Source organism: Larimichthys crocea, chromosome II (assembly GCF_000972845.2).
Source record: "Larimichthys crocea isolate SSNF chromosome II, L_crocea_2.0, whole genome shotgun sequence".
Taxonomy (NCBI): Eukaryota; Metazoa; Chordata; class Actinopteri; family Sciaenidae; genus Larimichthys; species Larimichthys crocea.
Window position 1 is genome coordinate 3,450,222 of NC_040012.1, and position 21,758 is coordinate 3,471,979.

Genomic DNA, 21,758 nt, shown 5'->3' on the forward strand with positions numbered 1-21,758 from the left:
AGGAGGCGATGGCCTTGATGTGGAACAACACACAAACACAGTCATACCGTACAATACATCAGGCTTTATTAGGACTACGTATGCATGGAAGCACCTGGGTTTGTATGTTGTATGCGTGTGTGTCTCTTTATAAAGTCAAATATAATGATGCCTCACTCAGCCTCAGGTCTGCTCACTCACTGTAAAAGCACACAGACAGAGAGAGAGAGAGACGGCGTCATCTGCAATTCAAATGAGCAAATCACTGATTAGTTAACAGAGCCAAAAGGTCTTAATACAGTCAAGTAATGAGTGCAATGCAATTTCCATTCAATCAATGTTTTTATTTATAATGAGCGATACGGAAACTCTGCTGAGGACGGATGGAACTTTGCAAATACTCTCTTAAGCAGACGCACATGTACACGCACGCATCTTTTGCTCTGGATGTGAGATAATTGGCAAGATATGGGGGGGGGGGGGATATGTCTTTTGCTGCTGAGCCTAATTAGGTAGAGAACATTTTCATAGCTGCCAAACAACAGCAGACAAACCAAAGGTGCCCTATAAAGAATCTGTGGCTTCATTATAACGTGACAACTTGAAGTTCATCTTTTGCGTGCGTTAAAAAAAATAAAAATAAAGCGACCGCGACAACGCCCGACAGCCAAAGATCAGGAACGGTGATGTGAAAGTTCTTTTATAGATAAAAAACTTGTAAACATGTTTAAAAAAAAAAGAAGCAACACGGCTGCAGAGCAGAGCGAGCATCTCAGGAGATCAATACAGCTGCTTCGATCCATGTGGGAGGGCGGTGTGGAGGAGGTTTGATGAAGCACCTGAGGTCAGAGGTCGGGGGTCAGCATTGGCATTGATCACTAACAGCTGAAGATCATCAGACAGCCTGTCCTGCTAGATCCACAAAACAAAAAAGATTTATGGAGGACATTTTTCTCTGCAGAGATAGCTCACACTGGGCGTGGTGGGTGCAGGTAGTCAAAAGAGTCAGTCAGTGGAAAAGAGCCAAAATATTAGAGAAAAGCTTTTTTCATTTGGCTAAGGTGGAAACCTTGGCATATTAAAAAAAAAAAAGGAGAGACGCTGCCAGAAAGAGATTTTTCAAACGCACCTTGACGTCACCTGCTTCTGCTTCTTTTTCTTTTACTGTACACAAAGCTTTAATGTTCCAGTGCCTCGAAAAGAAAGCCCAAAACTTCAAGATGTATATAAAATGACTTCAGGTTTAGGTTTTTGTCACATCAGGAGCTCCTCTGTCACCACAGGAGCTGATAAAAACTGTGGATTAGAAGACTTACGTAACTTTGAGATGTGATATTGTATATAATAATATAAGAGGATAACACTGGTTTGATTATTTAATCTGGTCATGATCCTAAATATATTTCCCTGAAGATTGCTGACGGAAATACATCCTGATTGACATTTTATTTTGCTGATATTTCAGAAATTTGAAAGTTGTGCATCGATTTAATGTAAACATAACTATTGATAGACGTTTACTCCATGAATTAAAAACCCTCTGTGATTTTATCCATAAGTGCACAACTTTTAAGTTTCTAACTAAACCAAGTGAAAGTTCCAGGTTGGACTTTTGCAGCCACGTTAGCAGCATCACTCCAGGGAACATCGGGTCAGACAGTCGACCAACTTGATCCTGACTTAAATATCTTAACAACCGTTATTGTTACGTTATGTAAAGAAGAACCCCGGGGGATGAATCCTACTGACTTTGTAGCCTGGTATCACCAAATGTTGCCATAAAAGTTTTAAGAGTTTAAAGAGTGAAACAGTCTGTCAGGGGACAGACAGTCAGTGTTTCATGTTTCCCATGATATCATGTTGGACTCATGTTGGCAATCCCCTGACTATAACCAACCACCATGAGTCATGAGGAGACTGTCTGCCTCCCAGTTCCCAGTGTTTCCCCTCCTCTCTCTCTGGGTGTGGCCTCTGATTCTCTCTCACCTGCCTGATCACCTTTTACCACCTGCAGCTCATCATGCAATCATCGGTGTGGTATGTAACCCTGGTTCAACCATCCAGCCCTCATTCTTTATCTCTCCTGTCTCTGGTAATGAAGCACCATCGGCCCTGTGCCGTTTGGATCTCCTCACCACCTGACGCCCACCCTCCTCTGCACCATTTCCCCCTCTGGCTTTGTTTATTAAACCCTTTTTGAACGATACTGAGATACACCTTTTTCGTTTTTTGGCAAAAATGTGTCACCAGCTATCTGATACTTCAGATTAGGACAAAATGTCTGTGAGCCTGAATCCCATTGGCTGTACTGTGTGTTTAGTTTATTTGCAAACGTAAGCGTGCTAAACTAAGAAGGTAAACATTGTACCTGCTGAACGTGATATTTGCATTTGGATCAAATCAGCAAAGTCAGTGAAGTAAAGCCTCGCAGAGCTGCTAGCATGGCTGAAGACTCTCAGTCTTATTGTCTAATGGCATATGGAGAAAATTAGCTGACATTTACCTTAAGGGCACATCGGCATCTTGAGAAATATGTTTACCTCTCTGAAAACAAAGAGCATCGCAGTGATGTCACTAGTTATTATACCTTCAGCCAAAGAGACGGAACTAATTACTGGTGTGGTGTTTATTTACGATGAAAAACGTCATAGAGAGATTTATTTGGGATTTACTGTAAATATGAGCTACCCTCCTGGGAGAAATGGTGTCACATCAGCCTGCTGGTATTCATAAGGAGCAAATATGAAATTTGTTCCTTTTAGCTTTCGGTATCTTCTACTCTGAGTCACAAGTGATGGCAACACAGATGGCAAACAAGGCGACAAACAGATGCCAGCAGTTTAAGGTGACAGAAATAAAAATAAAAAATGGGAATAACACTCAGACAAAGGTGATTCAAATCCAACAAGGCCAAGCTGGCTCTCGTGTGTGTGGAGAGAATTCTTCCAAGGTTCTTGTTTTTCAGAAAGACAACAGGAGGATTGATTGTGTTCTTATAGCTCCAGTATCTGTTTCCACTGACGTTGTGCAGAACACTGCTGTGCTGTCGGGGATTATGATATAACATTTTTACCGTGAGTAATGGGGTTCCCCTCTCGGTTAACCTTCAGGATTGTGAGATATTACCTCGACTGCTTCGTGGAGGACGCATAGCAAAACATAAAATCAACCAGCGAGAGGAAACAAATCACTGAAATCAGCATCTAGTGGTAGACCTTGAACGAGAACTTAGATCTCCTCACTGGGGCTTCTGTGCAGAGTGTAGCTTGGATGTTTACTGCAAGTTTTAGCAGAATAAAGTCCTCTGTGTTTCATAAAATAACAGTTTGAGTTATTTGAATAAATGAGGGAAATTAGGACATAATGCAAATACAGCTGTGAGTTCATTTGGATTTCATATTTATACTTTGGGTAACGTGAAAGGCGTTGCGTATAAAGACTCCTCAGTCCTACAGATAAGTTTAGTGGCTTGGTTTCACTGTCATCAGTGTTGTTTTCCAACCCTGCAGGCAGCAGCTGATCAGTTTTTCAGCTGCCGGCTGTGGACAGTCAACAGGAAACACTGTCTCCTCCTCCTGGACTGGTCGCTACCTGCCCAACAGCAGGCAAACATAATTAACAAGTAGCTGGTGAACACAGTGGCTCATTTAGCAGCTGAGAGACATTTTTCTCAGCGGCTGGTAGAGACCAAAATAGTACAAAAAACGAGACTCGCATCCATCAAGTGGACAGAAACACTCACACACGTGTTTGTTCGGGGAGTAAACAGGTCAGTTTGCCGTGTAAACTGTAAAGTCGCGGTGTGTCAATGTTGTGTTTGCAGCTTGTTTTGCTGCATCCAGTGTCAAGCTGTGTCAAGGGACGTGGCCTTTCACTCGGTGCTCGACGATCAGGCGTGTACTGTATGTGGATACAGATTCATTTATTTGTGCATCTCGTAGGCTTACTGAGATATGACCTTATAGAATATTTTCTGCAGTCTGTGCATTAATCATAGTGCACGTCCTTGAATGAATAAAATCTGTCACATCTTGTGATTGTTACTTTGGCACAGATCTGGATCCAGGTGCAGATTTTTAAAAAAACAACAACTTCTAAACATTTTATTTTATTAAAATGATAAAATATTGATTGCTCCACATCTTGGCAGAGCGTACGAGATGCCTGGGCTCCTTGTATTAATTTTTTTTGTTTGTTTGTTTACAAGAGGCTTGTCAGGATCGGATTCTTCTAACATTTCCAGTATTTAACAGGATGATTCCCGTAGAGATCCGGCTTGTGAGACCTGTCCTTGAAAACAGCGGCAGATGCAGTGACAGACGCGTCGAGAATCGACAATACATCTCATAACGAGGAAAGACAATTAAAGTAAGAGAGCCAGAGGAGAGAGAAAAAGGAGCGAACGTGGAGAAATTAGAACGGGGCAACATGCATTATTCACTTTTCCACAAGCCTGCACAGAACAAACATGCGGCGCTGGCTTCAGGTGCAGCAGCAGCTGATTGAATGTTTTTTATAGTAGCGTACTGTATAACAGTGAGCAATGATAAAAGTGCATTAGTGAGACGGATCTGTCCTCGAAATGAAGATTAATTAGACAAAGAAATGCTGCTGGAGACGAACATGCTCTTGATGGAGTAGCTTTTTTTTTTTCTTTTTCCTTCAGCCTACTTAAAATTCAACGTCAAACGGCGCCGCTATTGGCCTATAATTACAACATCAGTCATTATTGATCATTGTCACTTTAATAAACAGCTCTCAACATTTTGAAGAATTTGCCTAAGATAAAATGCCGGGCAACAAAGCCGTCCTCTCCGCATTTATCTTGAGGACACACTCAATAAACAGAATGGGGGCCCCCCAAAAAAAGAAAAAAGGATTGTGGGATTCAGAGAGCTGCAGAATCAAAATTCAAATGGTGTTTTTAGAAAAAAGGGAGAGCGTAACGTCGGCTCGGCCTCAAGGATGCACTGCTTTTGTTTGCATTGTTTTGTTGATGCGTGTGTGTGAAATGACTGGGGGGAAATGTCAGTGTCAGTCCATTATGTATCAAGGCAAAACACAGAAGGATATGAATTCCTGTGTGTGTGTGTGTGTGTGTGTGTGTGTGTGTGTGTGTGTGTGTGTGTGTGTGTGTGTGTGTGTGTGTGTGTGTGTGTGTGCTCTTCTAAGTGCCTGCACTCTTGTTTTGGAATACACAGAGCGGTATGTGATTCGGGCCGAAGGATTTGTCTTTGCTTCTGTTTTACGTCTGTCAGTAATTATTGTATCGGCACAGAAAGGCTGACAGATAACGCACAAAAGCCAATAACACGAGACATGAATGCACGCGTTGAGAGACGTGTGTTTACAGTGAGGTCCTGTTGTCTCGATGCCATGGTTACTGTGAGACTCTGAGAGCACACACAGACTTTGTAGATCCCTTCAGCCTGACCTGCCTGAGTTTTATACTGAAGTTAAAGTATAGACCTGCAGTTTGTAACAGTCTCTTTATTTGAACTAACACACTTCATAAAGAATCGACATATAATCATATTGCATGAGAACCTGTGACGGATGGCGTGTACGTGATGTCACCCACAGGTTTCTGAAGAGCCGGCTTGAAGTTCAAAATGTGCAGCTCTCTATGTTGGCAGTCCTGCCTCTGCCTCTGCAGCTCATGTAAAAATCCATCTGTAACGACACCTACCTGTCAGTCAAAGCAAAAACTTTAAGCCTTAATATCATTTGAACCAGTACCAGGCTGTAAACATGTTTATTTCTGCTGTGAAGTTGGACATTTTACCATGGAGACTGACATGTTCTGTAGCCAGCCTCATGTGGCCACTCGAGGAACTACACCTTTTGGCATAGGCTTCACTTCAGTGATACAATATAGTGAATTAAAAGCAACACGAGATGCAGAAAATGCTCAACAGACTGCAGTTTAAAGTCTCCTCTTGCTGTCCAGCAGGACCTCTGCTCTCTCTCTCTCTCTCTAAAAAGACATTGGCAAGAGGTTTCTCCTTACAGACATAATTGGCAATAAGCCATCAATTAGACCGAGACACATATATCCAGCGGCCTCTGGGCGAGTAAAGGAGGAGCAATGAGGCAGCACTAGAGACACAGACTGAGGCAGAGCCAACAGAGACGCAGGATGTCTGATGAAGCAGCTCTTTCAGTTTCTAGAGAAAGACGGACGGGGCTGCTGCTGAAAAACTGCTGATGTCTTTGGAGAAACTTTTAGAAAGAGCACACGTCTTTCTTTGATGATGTGTTTTCTCATGGTTCAATAGTGGATACTTGTTTGGACATGTAATAAAGTATTCATTTTCAAGTTCTTCTGAAGATTAACAGCACATTTTAATTATACAAAAACACTCAAAATGTTCAAATGCTTCCGAATAATCTGTGTATTAGCTGTCGTCTCTGAGGAAATGCCGCTGTTATCGTGTGAGTTGTGTTGTAACTGCAAAAACATCATCCCTAATAATTGCCCTTGATGATGTTTTATTATCGGTGTGTCTCCCTGCATGTACTGGATCCCTAAGAGGACCAAAGCGTTGTGAATTGTCTTGACATACTCGACTAGCCGGGCACTTCATCAAACCTTCAGAGGAGTATATGCACACTGAAAGGAAAGTGATATTTCTAAGAGTTCATACATCACTGACTGACCCGAGCCTGCCCACGCACGTGTCAATAAATATCCCCGTCACACACACACACACACGCTGTCTGTAGTCGAGCTGAATGGAATAATTTTGCACTTGAGCTAGCAGCTTGCTTCTGTTGTGGGAGCCTTTTATTATGGTCCAGCAAGCATTTATTGCCTCAATTGATATTCTAAAAATATGGGATCAAGCTAACTGGGCAAATCCTGAATCCTGGAAAATAATCCTGTCCGCCAGGCTTTTTATATTTCTATCTTTTATATGCTACTATGAATGATGTCACTGACAACACAGCAGGTGATACTGAACGCCTCGCTTCTGACTTTGCATTGTAAATATCGCATTGGAAAATGACTGTGGGTGGATCATAACCGTGTCTCAGGTGGTTAGGTTGCTTAAGGTCTCAGATGCTTAAGGGCACAGCCGTGTGTGGATTGACTGAAACTGAGAGCATCTGATGTTTGACTTTGCATTTTAAAATGAATTTAGATAGCAAGGCATTGTTGGTGACCTTAAAGCTGTATCAAGGGGGGGTCTTAGTCTGAGGTTTAAAAAGATAACAAAGACATTATCTTACTAAAGTTATGTTATTCTTAAATGCTTTATATTTGTTTCACCTCTTCAGTCTAAGATAAAAAATCAGATCTTTGGTTGAACCATTGCCTCATTAAGATATTAGGTGGAGGGCCCCTTAGGGCAAAAATCTGCCACTGGGCACCTATTGACCCCACCCCACCTCCGACCTTCTGTGCAGTGCATTTGTGTACTATCACCTCCAAGTTCCCATCTGGTACAGTGGATCCAGTGACCCCAAACAAATCAGTGCTCCTATGCAGGAATAACTTGCACTTAAGATATAGAGATTCATGTATAAAAACCAACAGTACCTGCAATTACTTCACTTGTATTTACATTTAAAATCCCAATCAAACGGGGAGTGGTATTTGCCCCCAGATATCTACACGTTTACTGTAAAAACAGGCAGATATTGAGGGATACAGTAGCCTACCGAGTCTTGTGGTTTTCAGTTAGGCCAAAGCTGTCACATCTGTCCATCAGGAGACTCTGTAAATCACATATTTGAAGCTGAGCAGTCAGAGGACATTAGACCACCAAATATATTCTGTATAGTTTCACCAAAATCACTGAATTAAGTTGTGCTTTTGTACAGTAATCAGCGAGGCCTGGCCTTAGATGCATGTAGCAGCCCTCAGAATCACTCACAGACTTTTACTCAATCGTCCAATTTCATTGGATGCTAAATCAGTATAGACCCTCGAGTGCAGGATGAGTCATCAACAACTTTTTATTGTTCACCAGGAACACACAAAAAAAGTTAAAGTATTAGAAAACCAAACTTTTTTTGCTGTTCTTGGACCAGATCCTGGTGCATAGGTGGCACATAGCACTAGATATATTGACTTCACGGGCATTTTAAAATATGAAACATCTAAAAGAATATATAGCAGATGACGTGAACAGGTCATAATAATTTATTCCAAAGTACTACCACTGAGCACTGCAGCAAATGATCTCACACATGGACAATCTTTAAAAAAAAAGGAAAAAGTTCGCTGAGCTATGCGCGTCCATTTAAGCGCAAATCATGATTATGATCGTGTGTTTTTCAAGTGCTTTCCTACTGAAACCAAAGATAGCAACTGCCAAGGAAGCAGTAAATGGAAATGGATTGTTAGACGGTGTGAGGGAGCCAATAACGGGCGTCATTATCCTCCACAACAAATATAGAAAACATCATTTGAGCTCTGACTTGTTTGAATTATTTTCAATTGGCAAAGTGCTTTGAGGCCCGAGATGTGATCCAGAACCCCCCGACACCCCACCACACAGCACCATCCATGCTATTGAGTTTGCAGAAAGGCACTCAGCCACTTTAAAATTCACAGAGGCCGCGCTGCGTGTACACACACATTGTTGACGAAAGGCTTCTTTTTAGAATAGGATGGTGCTTGAGGTAAAAAGCCTCACAGGGAGAGTGTGTGTGTGTGTGTGTGTGTGTGTGTGTGTGTGTGAGTGTGAGTGGATACATGCAAGATTGAGATTCAGGCCGGCAGTATGCAAAATAGAAATTTCATGTATTCTCACAGGCTGTCAAACTGTTGGACTGTGAGGAAATGTCACACAATGTGTCGTGAGAATACGGGAGCACCAAAGCATCACAGTGGGAGGGAAAATGGAAACATGCACGCCAAAAAGAAACATGTAAAACTAAATAAATAAAACATAACATTGTTGTCTCATTGCAGCTGATATTGTATTAAAGTCAGGCTTATCTGGCTGGTTTGTATCGCAGCACCTGTGAGACGCAACAAATTTAATGTTAGAATCTTTTCTGTTGAGGCCGCTCTGCTTTGGAGGCACAGGCTGTATAAAACATGGATTTGGTGTCAGTGAGATCACCACAGTATTCTGAAGAGCCGTTGTGAAGCTCACTGTGGTGGCTCTGGCTCCACTAATCCGAAAATAAGCGATGACATGGATCGTTGGTGGACCTGAGGCAGGTCGAATGAACCCTGATTGCTCAAAAAAAAAGACCTCAATTAAAGCGGCCATGCTTTTAATTATGCATAACTGTAAGCCTTGCTGTAATTTGACCGGGTGAGCTATGTAGAAAAATTCTGACTCAGCGCAAAACCGTTAAAAAAATGATTTCACAGACTGAAGTAAACCTTAACAGGTGGGGCTTTTTTAGCGGACGTATCGAATCATGAATTAAAAACTGTAAATCTTGGAAGCTTTGCTTTGTTTCCTGCTTATTCAGGGCTTGGTCACAGCCAGCGAGGTAGCCCAGCCACATTCTCCAGCTCCTCCATGGTGGTCCTATGCTGTTATATCATATATAATCCCTCCAGAAAGTTATGAATCTGCCTTTGGATCTAGACTTGGGATCTAGTTGGACATACATGAAAACTTCAAAAACACAACAACTTCAAGAACTCCTGAATGAATTAGGGTCTTTGGCATAGAGATGACCCTTCCTGCAATCGGGGCTTAAAGGGGGAACTCTCCGCCTGGCTCCAGGCTCAGTCGTGCTTAGTTTGAAGAGTTAACATGGAGCATAGGGGGATAAGATAGATAGGGGTCTGGTGAGCAGCCGATCAGTGGAAGAAAGGGGCCTTGTCATGCTGAATCCTGCCTGTGAAAAGACAGACATAGTTTGGACCATAAAAGGGATTAGTGTTGATATATTCACAGTAAGCACTGTGGATTTCAAAACCTAGGTAGTAATATGCCATTTCCACAGAACTGTGTGTTAATATGGAGAAAAACAACAACTTAAGGTGATATTTATCTTCCCTCAAAGCAACCGAGCCTCTATTATTTCACAGTTTTTGTTTTTATCAGATGGAAAACAGCGGAGGATTAATTACAGAGAATCTGTGGCAGTCATGGGAATGTTTTGACATTGTTGTCGCTGTTCCTACGGATAGACTCGCTGCTGAACAAACACCTTGTGGCAACAGGTGACTTCATATGTTTCGACATGCGACAGCAAAGTAAATCTACATATGAACTCCTGCAGTCTTGTGACATTCTTGATTCGTTGCCAAAAGATGACAAACACCTGAAAATCATGTGATTTTTTTATTTGTTCTTGGCTTATGAATCTTAAGAACTATACCTTAGAGATATGTCCCAGGGATTCACACATTAAAGACAGTGTAGACGTTTAAAAAAAGTGAATGTTAATATAAATACATTGCAGCTTTAGGACGAGCCACGAGCACTTCAGAATATGACGATGATGGAAGGAAACTGTTCTGTCTGAGCAATGATTATTTCTGGCCAGGCGCCAGTAAATAGAAAGGTTTTATAGAAAACTGGACAGGCAGTTAAATGACAAAGTAAAAAGATTGGTGAAATTAATTGGATTGGCAGAACTTCAGTGGTGGAGCTGTGGAGAGTTTGTATTAAATCCACTTGGGGGAAGTTTCATTCAGCACGAGTACAGTGAGCACTTCCATCAAAGAGGAAAGTTAATGCACAGATACTTCTTCACTGTCACAAACTAATACGTTTTTGCTGAATTTACGCGTGGTATTACTACAGCTTCCATATACTGTCATGAATATTCAGTCGGTGAAAATGTACCCAGATGTTGATACGTATAACGATGCTTTAGAGTCCATGTAAAGTAAAAATAAATGTGTTCTGAGTTTGTCAGACCAAAGAAGAAAGTGTTATTAACCACCCAGCCAAATTTGAATGATTAAAAATATCGACAACTTTATGAAATCAGGTGTCAAAATCAGGTAAAAACTAATTCTCAGCTCCAGGACTGTGGCCTCAGCGTGTCATCGAGCCACCCTTTAAGGACCGCCCACAAAAATCCTGAGACTGAAAACTGGTGAAAAACTGTTTGAAGTCTTTTCACGTGTTTTCAGCAACTATCTTCCAACATATTTAATGTGTTTGGAAAGAAATCTCAGAATTGCCTTTGCACGGACTTTGAATGAAACTTTTTTTTGTTTACCTGGAGGCAACAGCAAGCCGTAAACACATTTTGGGGTGAACCTGCCAGTAAACTGTTGCTTATTTCCACATGCAGCAGACACGGAGCATTATTAGAATTTATTTTAAATGTCATGTGCTTCCTCCTGGCGAAAATCCAATACTGCAACAACTCCTAAGGGAAATAAATGGCTCTGTAGCTGCTACTGTGCCATAGACGTTCTACTGTATAATGGACAGGTAGCATACCAGAGCTTTTTTTCTGATAACAACTGCCTGCTGCCAAAAATATGGTTGATAAGAGTGGTGAGAGTAAAACTGAGAGGTGATAGCTGAGTTTGTGGGTTTGACCATGTTACTACGTAACACTGTGTTTACTGCTGATTAAAGGTAGAGCTTACATCCTAGAAATCTGAAGGTTCTCAGTCATCCAGGTCATCTTTCTTCAAGAAGGGTCAGATCTGGGGCAACTGGACTTGGTTGCAGATCCGTGAAGCCTGGTCAACAATGCTGCTTTGGATAAATACTCGGATCTTCGTCAGTCAGAACTGAAGAAGCTTCTTGGATGAGAGGCGAAACGTCTTCACGGATCTACAACCAAGTCCAGTTGCCCTAAATTTAACCTTCTTACATCCTAGAAATTCCCACACCAAGAAGCAAAGGGTGGAGGAAAAGTTCTTCACTCAGTCACTGAAGAAATTAATCTTTACACAGGAGCTTGGCAAAGATGGGAGTGTCTCTCACCGTTGTTACTAAATAAACTGTGAGTATAAATAGTTTGTATTGGCTGAACTGAAAACACAGAAAGAAAAGAGTCCTTTCTCTGACGCTACTCGCAGTAATGGTGCAAAGTACATTCCTTAAGGAAACTTATCATACATATATCAGATTGAATTCAACTTCATGTCAACTTTCTGCATTCCTCTTGCTTTGTCTCGGTCCTGCTCTGCGTACACCTCCACACCCCCTTGGGTAAACTCTCCGTGGCTTTCTGGCAGATATCACCTCTTGAGTCTTGCATAACGTTCCACTCTGGTTACCTTCCAGCTGCACTCCCTCACATCGCCGTGATTCATCGCCGGGCCCTCCTTGATCCCTATCGCAAATAGGCCCTTATCAGTCAAGAACCCCCTCTTGAGAAATCCATCTTTTTTTTTTTTTTTTTTTCATGCGCGCCACTCGCTCGTAAAGGAATTCCAATAAGACGGCGTAAATCAAGGCTAACGCGCCCCCTGTTCTCAAGGCTCGGGGCAGAATCAACATGAGTCTGGCGGCGAGCCCGAAAGCGGGACCGTGTTGTGAAGCGCCGCTTGTAAAAGGAGTTATTTGATTTGGCCGACTAGGCACAACCGGTATGGTTATGTTCAACATTCTTTAGCTAATGGTCCATGTTACAGCGAGTCTGCACTTGGGGGGATTAAGGAGGGAGTGAATCAAAAAATGGCAACACTTCGAAGCACTTTATTCTGCTGCATCAACCTGTGTGTTGACCTGTGGAAAAATGGAGTACAATACACTATAACACTGAGTGAGTGCACAGAATGTGATGTATGGCCGGAGGGTATGTGACTGTACAAACGCAGTGCAAGTTTTCCATGGGTGGAAACTCTCAAAAGTCTTATCTGAAAACATAAACCTCCTTTTTATTCTGGTCGCTTTGTGTTTCTTTAAACTGCTTTCTAAAGCACATGATGTCATTTTCAGTACGAGATGTGTTTAACACAACTTTCAGAGCAGTAGTGGTTGTTGACTCGAAGCCCAGACCTACAGGATAGATCTGGGTGGCGTGAAGAACTGCACTTAATCCCTCTCGGGCTCAGATCAGACTGTGGTCGTAGCTTCCAGGTGGGAACATGTGTAACTTTGGGATTGTCAAGAGGGCGTTCCTCAAAATCACTTTCAGAGAAACTGCACTGAGCAAATAAAGGCTGGGAAAAAAACCTGCTTGACTTAGATTAGATCAATAATAAAAGCAAATACAAGACTGCAATCAATTTCTATTTACATTTCAGTTTGTCAAGGATCATAGACTAACGCTAAGAGCTCATTACTGCATGACTGACAGTATCTTCTGTTGGATCACTTTTTCAGAGAAGAGGGGAACTATATTTTTCTAACAGGTATCACCTTATGTGACAATCCTCTTGTTGCATTGTAATGACACCTCTAAAAAGGCTGTTGATTAAGTCAGAAACTGCATCCTGTGAGACTCTATTCGAATAATCCTTCTTTCCACTGCAAGAAAAAGAAATTATCACGGTGCAGGCATCTGCAGGGGGTGGGTGGGGGTTCGTTTACCTGACTTTAGTGAAGCAGTTGTCTCTAATCTGCACAGTTTGAACCGGAGAGGACTGTCTAACCACTGAAATCAGCAGCTGTAGTGTTTGGTTCAATTGAAAAACTCGCTGCCCTCCCCATCCCCCAGGCTTTGATGGCCTCTAATACAACCATCACTCCAGCTTATTTCTTTGTACTGAATGTCTGCCAACAGCAATCTGACTTGTGTCACTTTCAGACACCATCTATTACTGTTGCAGCACTTTGGCAGAGGCAGTATTAGATAGATTCCCTGTATTCCACACTGACAAGTGAAATGCCTGCGTGTTGGTGGCCGGCCAAAAATCACTCACCGAGAGAGTAAAGGTTTGTGAAACACACCTGTGCTTTTTTTTTCTTTCTCACATGCAGTTTACTCACGACCATCATTCATCATTTAGACGACGTCTTTCAACACTCCATCGTGGCGGAGCAGGGCAGACAGAAGTCAGGAATATGGGGTCATTACGCCACAGACCAGAGCACGATAAAATACTCCACTCCACTGATATAATAACACGGTTTGGACGACAACTCCCGAATAAAATGTCAAGTGCACACAGCAGGCGCTGTGGAGGTTCTGCTGACCAGTGGCGATGCCCAGTGGCGAGAGTGGATGAAACTGGTTTAAATGGGCTGAGCATGTTTGATTTCAAAATAAGGCACTTACTTTTAAGTTCATCTGAATAAAACATATCCATTAAAATAAAAACTCATAATTTAGAAAGCAGCTAAAAAAGAAAAAAGCAGTTACAGAGCGGTCGTAAATGTTTCTCTATGACACAGGAATAATAGTTCAGGAACTCGTCCAGATGTAAAGAGTTTAAAGTCTTCAGTCTGCTGAAGCAGTGGGTGCTTTTAGCCGGTCCTGGCACGCTGCCGCTGCTCTCAGTCTCTTTAAAGAGCTGCACACGTTATGTAATGTAAATCCGTGGCTCAGACAGTATCAGTGACCAGGTCCAGTGTGGCGAAACACAACGGCGTCACAGTGCCAACAAAGTTCTGCAGCGTGCACGGTGAAACATAAGCAATGCACATTTTGTCCTCAGACTTCTTGCAGCACTCGTTTAACTTTGATTATGTGTAAGTTTTAGAAGGAAAGGTGGCGTTATTATCATAAGCTGCAGTGAAAGGTAATAAAGTGGCTGAGAGGGATTGAATAATTCCATTTGATGCTACTTTACGCCTGCATTTGCTACTTTTCAGAGGGAAACATTGTATTTCTTACTTCAATTCATTTACTTGACAGTTGCTGAGTCCTTACCGCAGGAGCCCAGGTTCAATCCCAGCCTGGGCACTTTGTTGGACGTCTCTCTCTCTCTCTCTCTCTCATGCATTTTTGTCCATCTCTCAAGCTGTCACCATCTAATAAACCAAAGAAAAAGATCTTTCCTTCCCGTTTAATCATCTCATGAGCCCTCAGATTTAGGGTGGCCTGAATCCGGGGAATATTTGCCACATAACTTTCTGCAAGAGGCGGTACAGACCCATTAACACTGTCGTCAAAGCTGTTAATAAGACCAGTAAGGACAAGATAAAGGCTGTTATATTGGGTGCATGTCCTCTCACCTGGCTTTGTAGTTTGTTTTTAACTTTTTGTTTCCCGCTCTGCTCTTAAAACGCTCGTAAAACCAGTCGGGCGTATTGGAAACGCTACACAACAGTGTTGGCGTTATACAGGCTACTGGTGACGATTGAATCCCTTTCCTCATGGAAACCTGTTAGAGGCAATGTCAGGCTGGAGATGATGGAGAATTTTAGAGCAATGCATCAGATAGTGCCACCTTTATCAAAATACCAAATGAGGGAATATCTTTCCTAAGAATCGTGGTCATTCCTCCAGGAGACCACACCAAGGAGACATGATGCTGTCCTGATTGGCTTGTACATGTACATGCATGTTATCAACCCATTGCTTTCTAAGTCAAACCCCTTTTGGCCTGAAGTTCTTTGAGCTTTTAATGTCTTTCAGTCTAAAGTTAGCCGGTCTGCAACAACACAGACAACTGCTTTAAAAGTAAAGTTTGTCATCAACAGCCAAAGATGATATATCGCTGGTCTCAATGCCAAACCTTTTACTGGCCTGTTAATGCTTCCAGAAGCTATACTTGTACATAGTCAGCCTTGAAATAAAGACAGGAAGAGATTGAGCTTTGTTTCATTGCAGATTAAAAGTCCTCTCATATTGCAACCAGCCAGAAACTGAATGTGACTTTATAAGTTTAATATATTTATCTGCTGTATTCAGTGCAGGGAGAGAGAGAGCAGTGGCTCTCAGGTGTATCACTATTCACTCTCAGAAGTTCACATCTGAACAAGTCTTTCTTTTTTTTTCCTCCAGTGCTCACACATCTCTGAGATAGAAACTCGTGGGTCATGAAACCCACTCAGCACATTAAAAGCACATATCTTTTAATTTAACACAGAAGCTTCATTCAGACCTCGATAACAGCGAGCGCCTGTCCTGCCCGAGCGTCCTTGATCACAACGCTGAATCTGCAGAGGTGACCTCGGTCCGAATTTCTCCCTGAGGCATCAATGGAGTATTACAAAGGAGAGGATAAAAACACCAATAACTGCAGATAAGGAGCGTTTCCAAACCAACGGTGACATACGTGGGAGCTCAGCTTGACATTTAGTTAAACTGTATGTATCATAGATCTGTGAAAAATAACAGTAAAGGCTCAGGAATCCTCTGAGGGCTTTGTTTATCTCTTGAACTATAAGGCGAGGATGGTGAACTGAACATACTTTGAAGGTGTATACAGCCATCTTAGATCTCATTCCTTCCCTTTGTTGTAAAATCTCCTTTTCCTTCTTTCCCACGAAGGGATTACATAAAGAAATTTAAAAACTTTGGAGCTTCCGTGTGGAAACGAGCATCTCATTACTTACAAAAATGTTTTTTTAGTCACCTTTATGAATTCAAATTCACTCCTACTCTTAGTTTTTAATTAACTTTGTGTCATTTTTGTTCGGAGCATGTTTCTGAAAGTAGAAAAACGCTGTGGGATCCTTTGCAGACATCACTGCTGCGAATACAAATACAAACTTAATTTATCAGTTTGATACTGACAAAACGACTCGAGAGTGAAAAGGAGTCACTGAAGTGGGGAAATCTGTAGACCTGCTACACAATTAATTGTTAAGCATCGTTTAACCGACTTCCAAACAAGTGACAGAACGAGAAAACTGATATTGAATCCTAACCCATACCCTTTTTATTTATTTCGCTGATTAACAGCTTTATAGAGATTTATTTATCAGAGAAATTTATCAGCTGGTACATGAAATAAACAAAGTGAGAACACACACAAGTAGATTATTGGATCTGGATCAACCTCTCCCCTGCACGCCGGCACGGTTTTTCGCTGACACCCCTGCGGACCGGATCACTCCCACTCAAATGAATGGAAAAACCTGAATCCAGACATAAAGACAAGTGGTGGAAGTAGCACCAAACTCCGCTCCAGTCTCTGGAGTCTTCCACATGGCTTTGAATACATTTCTTGAAAAGGTGAAGGAGGCTCATCAAGCTCTGATGTGGTGTTAACTTGCTCTTTAACATGAATTTGTAACATTTTCATGTAAGTAAATGTTATGGCGTCGTACTTGACTTCCCTCCTACGCGTTCTCTGGCCTCTAACACGGCGATGCATCGCTCGGAAAACCGTCGGCAAGCTCTTTGAAAATATTGCGTGTTGGCGTTGAGTTCGGGGGAAAAAAAAACGCCTTAAACGGGGTCGAGCTCGGTTCAAATGAATTTCCTCCCGGCTGCTTTGGATGTTTGCAGATTGATTGATGCCGTTTTTTAACTCTGTGAGGACCAGGAAATTGCATCACAAAGTGAAGCAAATTGAGTCACCATGACGACAGTGTGTCTTATCTGTATCCTGTGTATGTTAGGATAGATACGCCTGTGAGGATGCTCATCATTGTATACTGCATGCTGTGTGTGTGTGTGTGTGTTGGGTGTAGAAATAGGTCATGCCTAATCAAGAGGAAAGACATGTCTATCAATGTCTACTCGACACATGATAACCTGAACAATGATCTCGCCTGACGTCTCCTCATTCATTCATAATGCCGTTTGTTTACTGACTGAAGTGGGGGAGCGTGGATCTGATGAGGAGATAAATCACACACCAGATAGAGTTGATTGTACAAACTTTTCTCCTGGGTGAAGCTCCCACGTGCTGCATAAACCCCCGGCTCAAGGCGTTTTTCACATTTGCATTTCAGGGATGCAGCCGATGCTCTTTATCAGCTGCCTGTGTCGCGATAGAATAAGTGTAAATTGATGGAAATTTAAAGGAGCAAATGTTCAGGTGAAAGGGCCAGAGCCCCGGCAAGCAGATAATTGAGGTAACAGATGATTAGAGAATAATCAGGTGGGATAGAGGCGAGCCAGATAAAGAAATTGGAGCCAGAGAGAGAATGTGACGGCGGTTTTAAACAAGACAGGAGAGAAATTAAAGGACAGAAAAGCAAATTAAATTTCAAATCTACTCTCAGCGTTTTCATACTCTCATTGACAATGTTCAGTACGTTTTGTGATGTTTTTCTGTTCCACAGTCTGCTTATTTTCTGCTGCTGCCTGTGTAAAAAATTGATCCCCCTGTTACTTCACAAATGGATTTCTGCATGATTCCTGTATGAGGATCAAATACTGCAAGAAGTAAGACTGTTCGACAATGAAACAGTCTGACATGAAATCATAACCATTTTAAAAAGACCTTTTTACATGTTATGATAATTAAAGCATCAGTTTGGAGGATCCAGTTTGCTAAAATGTTGATTTATCAAACGTTAAAATAATAATAAACACTACCATCTGAGGAAGAAGGTCATATTTTTTAACCACAATGTGTTTGAACCAGCTATTCTAACTCAACATAATGCAACAGCAACGTGAGTTTTTTATTCTTGAATTTCAGCCATGGCATGTTTAATTAATTAATTAAAGAATATTAAATGTATTGTAAGACCACGCACATCTACAAAGTCAATAGAGACAGTAAAGTCAGAGACCTGCTTGCATTGTGCTCCTTCGTGTAAAGATTGTAAATATGTGTGAGGTGACATCATGAAATGTTTGATTCATGTATAACTGATATCATGTAGCATCATCTGTGGATGATGGATCCCATGTTTGTAGTTTGTGACACAGAAATGTTCCAGTATTTCACATTGATCAGCTGGGTCAGGGTTAGTGCACCTTGGGAGCAGTTCGGGTTTCAGTGAACTGGCAACCAGTCCATGCTCCATACTGTAGTCTGTGTTGAACTTGAACCGGCCACCCTCTGGTTCTGCAGCCAAGTCCCTATCAACTGATAATATTTGAGATTTTTTCATATCATCTCATAATTTATTGGTTTAGATAAATGTCTAGTGATTCTTTTTTTTCTTTCTTAAATGTGGAATCCAGCCTAAATTTGTACCCAAGAACATTTTGTCACAGAGGCCCAAATCATTTTCTAAAACAACGTATCGGCTACAGTAAGTGACGAATGGATGTCCCATCACTATGCCTTTAAAGTTAATCTATCAAGTGGACACTGACTGCCCCGTCCTCGATTGAACACATCAGCACTTTCCTCCCTGGTCCTGACTTTCTGGATGTCGTGTCAGCAAACCACCGCCAACTGTGTCAGGGATTACGCACTGCGTGTGGCTGCCCGATGCCACAAATTCTTGACTGGCACTATTAGACCGCCGTTATATTGGGCCTCGAACCCCCTCCCCCCCATCTCATCTGACACCATCCTCTCTCTCTCTCTCCCTCCACAACTCCCCAGGCAAGGCAGCAGCACTATTTTCGGCCTCTGGGCCCAGTGCTTGACATACTAATTATATAACAGCGATGCAAGCTCACTTTTTGCCGCTCCATTTCTTTTCTGTGCCGTAGTTTAGTGTTACACTCTTTCTTCATCAGAGCCTGCAGAGCTTCATGTGGACTCCTTGTGGAGATGTACAGATTAACACACACTATCTGTGCTGTGGTGGGTGTAGTAGGTGTAGTACCTGCATTGTTTCACACATGGAGACAAACTTCCTGTGTGTACACTGGTGTATGTTGTCCGACTGACCAGCTGAATGATACATGTTGAATAAAAGAGGGACTTTTTCTCAAGATATAAAACTGACATAAGTGATTTCTTATCAAATGTCCTGATGCCAAAGCTAAATTCGCTCCAAAACTTGCAAATGCAATGCATGCACACACAAAGCTTGCAGATCAACACCCTGAAATATACGTAAATCAGTAACAATCATGTACTATTCAGGAATGAGTCCATCAGAGGGACAGCACATGTTAGAGGTTTTAGAGATAAAGTCAGAGAGAGGCCAGACTGAGATGGTTCGGACATGTCCAGAGGAGAGAGAGTGAATATATTGGTAGAAGGATGCTGAGTTTTGAAGTGCCAGACAGGTGGAGGCCTAGAGGAAGACCAAAGAGGAGGTTTATGGATGCAGTGAAAGAGGACATGAAGGTAGCTGGTGTGAGAGAAGAGGATGCAGAAGACAGGGTTAGATGGAGGCAGCTGATTCGCTGTGGCGACCCCTGAAAGGAGAAGAAGAAGTAACAATCATGTACTATCATGCAGCAGCACCTTTGTTTATTTCCCAGATAAAGACATGAATTGATGTATAGTGAAGCCAAAGGGCGGAGGATAGTTTTCAGTAACAGCCCTGCTGCGAAAAGTAGAAAATTGGACCATTTCACTCACGAAAATGACGGGAGATTTGGTAGCAAATTGCGGCACCTTTATCACTCGAGGGAAATGTGTTACCGTGTGCAGAAGTTTGAGTTCATGCACGCTCTGTACATTGGGATATTTCTATATGTGCATGTTCTGTATGTTTGTGTTTTGCATCCAGTAAATGCATTTATTTATGTTCGTATGAGAGAGTGTGTGTCCATGATTACCAAATATTTACTACCAACCATACCTCGAATGTTTTGTTTAATGTAATTCAGTTTCTGTTGTTAGCTGCAGCAACACTCCCAACAGTACAATATTTTATTACAAGACATATCTGTCATAATACTCTTATACTTCATCCAGTTTCAGCCCAACACACCTTCAGGAATGTCTCCCAAGTGAAATCATCCCTAATGAAATATTATTTACTACTCTTTATGTTCTTATAGATCTGATTATTAACAGTTCTAAAGGTGACTAATTCATTTTAGTTTTATTAAATCTGAGTGATGCTTTTGGATCATAATATTCTGCATTGCTTAAAAGCTTGAATAGACCTCAAGGACAGCATTTTGGAATGGCTGGAATTGGACCCTCAGCTTAATATAATTGTGGTGTTCCTCAAGGCTCCATTCAAGGTCTTCTGAGGTTTTTAATATGCATGCATGCATGCTTATAGTTTTCACTTATGACATGAGAATGTTTAACTAACTAACTAAGTCTAGTATCATGGTTGGCATGACCATACCATGGCCAGTTTGATTCAAGCCGGTGACTTATCCCTTTCCAATGAAGGCATTAGGCGAGAGATTCATATATCTATACTGTTTTCCTCTGACTTTAAAAGCTGGTTTTGTTCTAAAATGCAGTGACATTGTGACCTGTTAAACTCTTGTGTGCTTGACTGTCCTCTAAGATGTGACTACTGAGCTCACACACACTTCTTTTAACTCCAGTTCTCCTTTTAATTAAATAGTTTTATTTCATCATCAGATTTCCATTCACGCTTCTTGCTTTCTGCTTCAAACCTAACACCTATGTAACCTTCCAAATGAAGGTGTTATAACAAAGAGTATCGCTATTATAGGTCGTATGTATTTGAGCACATATGTGTGAAGCTATTTATATTTCTATACCTCTGCATGTGCGTGCCTGCCAGAGTGGATTTGCATTTGAGGGCAGGTTTGCGGCCATGCGTCAGGTTTGAGTCTTACATACAGATATATTCATGCATGCACCTGAGTGTATGTGCATGTGTGAGCATGTGTGTATGTGTGTATGTGTGTGTGTGTGTGTGTGTGTGTGTGTGAGTATATGTGCATGTGTGAGTATATACGCAGCTAACAAGCAAGGCAGGAGCTGACAGAAAACATTATTCAAATCATGCCTATCCCCCCCTGACTGCTAAAACCTGACATTTATCTGCAACATGAGCCACTGCTGAAGGTAGTGACACACACACACACACACACACACACACACACACACACACACACACACACACACACACACGCTCGAACAGAGGATTTGGACCACAGTTTTTTTTTCGCTCTCATTCCCAGAAGCCCCAGTGGGATTTGACTCTGGACCCTTGCAAGGTGTTGTTATTGTTCCTGTCTTTATTAAT